The 2957-nt window shown below is 46.0% G+C and overlaps 1 non-coding gene across 1 annotated transcript; it reads right to left on the bottom strand.

The window, feature by feature from the left end:
* Positions 1-2308: 2308 nt before the first annotated feature.
* On the bottom strand, positions 2309-2424 carry LOC143654703 (U5 spliceosomal RNA). Its single transcript, XR_013161896.1, has one exon. It is a non-coding gene; the product is annotated as a U5 spliceosomal RNA (small nuclear RNA).
* Positions 2425-2957: the final 533 nt, after the last annotated feature.

The following is a 2957-nucleotide window of genomic DNA, read 5'->3' as shown; positions in this document are numbered from 1 at the left end:
CTGGCAACAGCCTGTAGGGAGCAGGGAGGGGGAGATAGTGCTCAGGAGGGATGCAGGAGAGGTGGGTTGGGCTGCACTTGGGGTGGAGGTGTGGGGCAGGTACCCATGCTGGGGGATGGTGGTGTGGGGGCACGTAGAGGGTAGGGAGTGGGGGCAGGGGCATGGCATGTGGGGTGAGTCATGGGTCACAAGGCTGCATTGGTGAGGGTGGCACATTCAAGGAACATGGCTGGGCTTACTTCCTAGTCCCCACCCCCCATCCATGCACTCTGGTCCGCTCTGGGCTTCTGCATTAGGCTCCAGTTCTCTGCTTTTCAGTTCCTCCACGTTTGCAACCAGGGCCACCCTATGTGGAGCAGAAAGCTCTCCTAGGTCAGTTGCACTCTGGAATCACCATCTCAGTCACCCTCCCATCCCTTCTGTAACTTTTCCTTGGAGCAGGGCTGAACTTGATTTAGCCTGTTCCACCATCTTCCCAGAACCATCCCCCCCTCAATCATTTTTCAGGCACGTAAAAGATCTTGAGACCTGAGAGTCTGGAAATGCCTATCCTGGAGCTACTCCCTCCCCATGATGTTCACTGTGTTCCCAAATCCCAGTAAGTCAGTGTCTGGCACTGAGGAGGGGAATGATCAGCATAAGAATGGCGTCTTAGCCATGGCTAATTTAGATAGCCACGGCTTATCTAGCTCTATCGCCAAATGTGTGAGAATTTTGCCATACCCACCAAGAGAGTGCGGCAGCAGAACACAGGCAGAGACAGAGGGTGGAGCTTCTTGCCAATCAACCTGCCTTCTTCCCTATGTGATTCTGATCACAGGCCCTCACCTCTTAAAGATTCCAGTCTGGAGCTGTTGTGGGACTTGAATAAGATCATGTGCCTTAAAGACCATAAACTCCAGCAAAGTTACTTTATTCCGTTACTTTATTTCGTCAGCACGATATGAGAAGAACCACATAATGGGTGGGCTTTAGGAGCTTAGAAGTCTAAAATAGAGGTGTTGGCAAGGCCATGCTTTTCCCCTGGACTCTGTCATGTCCTGGTGCTGGCTCTCCATCACATGGCCATGTCCTTGGACTCCTCCAATGACTTCCTCTGACTTCTGGCTTCTACATCTTCTGGTTTCTGCTTTCTGCTAAGAAGTGGGCCTGAATTTCCTCTCTCTAGGAGGCCTTCAGTAATATGGATTAAGGCCCACTTTGGGCCTTAACTAATAATAACATCTTCAACAGGTTCTATTTACAAATGGGTTCATAGCCATAGGAATGAAAATTGAGATTAAGAGTATGTCTTTTGTTCAGGTACATGATCCAATCTACAACAAAAGTTAACAATGAGGGCGATGAAACCCTGGTAGGGAAGTTACTGTCTGTGTAGAGCTATTTCACCCTTCATTTCCTTTCCTTCCATGTACTCTTGACTGAAATGTAAAACCTGAGAGGGCAGCTGGGTGGGGACTGGCTCAACTGAACTCTCAGTCATCAAGGAAGAATTCAGACCCCCTTTCTCTCCCCTGCTCTCCCCTTCCACCATGCCCCTTCTCTGCCTAGAACACGAGCACCTTATCTGAACCCTATTCCTGCTCCCACCAAGATTTCAAATGGGAAGGTGGGACATGTGTGGACAGGAAGACTGAACAGTTCGGATAAGATGAGGAGACTGGGCTGGTCCCTTGTTGGTACCTACTACACCTCACAGAGGCTGCTGGTGGGAGCTGGGAGAGGGCACAAGAGACAGTAAAGCCATGGCCCAGGGGTCTGGCAAGACAGAAACAATGCAATCACAGCAGAATAACAGTGCAAGCCCCATTTAAAGGGGGAGCAGGGTAGGGTGCAAGGGTAGTTCAGTGGTAGAATTCTCACCTGCATGCAGGAGACCCGGGTTCGACTCCCAGCCTATACAGTTCCTGAAAACAAACAACAGAAATTCAACAAATGGTGCTGCAATAATGGGATACTCACATGGAAAAAGAATGAAATGTGACTCCTGCCATACAGCATACAAAATGGGGGGGGGGGGGAAGGCAGTTGAAATTAATTTAATAATTACATTTTTATTTTAAGCCAATATATCTAAAATATCATTTCAGCATGTAATTGATGTAAAATTATTAGTGAGACATTATACATTCCTTTTTTTTGTACTATATCTCTCTGAAACTCAGTGTGTATTTTTCATTTATGGAACCTTTCAATTCAGGTGCTAAGCTTTCGCTGAAAACACTTGTTCTAGTTTGCTAGCTGCCAGAATGCAATATACCAGAAATGGAATAGCTTTTTTTTTTTTTTGCTTTTTTACTGTTTTATTAGCCTTGCCTAGACAAGGCCTCAAAAAATTGGTTTAAGACTCAGAGTTGTTTCTCTCCACAGAAATCTTTAGTAAAAGGCAAAAGATTTATGCAATCTGAAGGGAAACCAAAGAATGGAATGGCTTTTAAAGGGGGGGATTTATTAAGTTGCAAGTTTACAGTTCTAAGGCTGTGAAATTGTCCAAATTAAATCAAGTCTATAGAAATGTCCAAATTAAGGCACCAACAAGAGGTTACCTTCACTCAAGAAAGGTGGGTGAAGTTCAGGGTTTCTCTCTCAGCTGGAAAGGCACATAATGAACATAGTGACGTCTGCTAGCTGTCTCTCCAGGCTTCTTGTTTCGTGAAGCTCTCCCAGAGGCATTTTCCTTCTTCGTCTCCAAAGGTCTCTGGCTGTGTGGGTTCTGCCATGGCTCAAAAGGGGCTCTTTCCAAAATGTTTCCTCTTTTAAAGAATTCCAGTCAAGGCCCACCTGGAATAGATGGAGTCATATCTCCCTCTAATCAAAAGTTAATACCCACAATTAGATGAGTCCCCTCTCCGTGGGAACAATTAAAAAACTCCGACCCAGCAATACTGAATGAGGATTAAAGGACATGGCTTTTCCAGAGTCCACAAATTCAAACCAGCACAAAACTTAATCTGTGT

This window comes from Tamandua tetradactyla, chromosome 13 (genome assembly GCF_023851605.1).
Source record: "Tamandua tetradactyla isolate mTamTet1 chromosome 13, mTamTet1.pri, whole genome shotgun sequence".
Lineage (NCBI taxonomy): Eukaryota > Metazoa > Chordata > Mammalia > Pilosa > Myrmecophagidae > Tamandua > Tamandua tetradactyla.
This window is presented reverse-complemented; position numbering and strand designations above follow the sequence as displayed.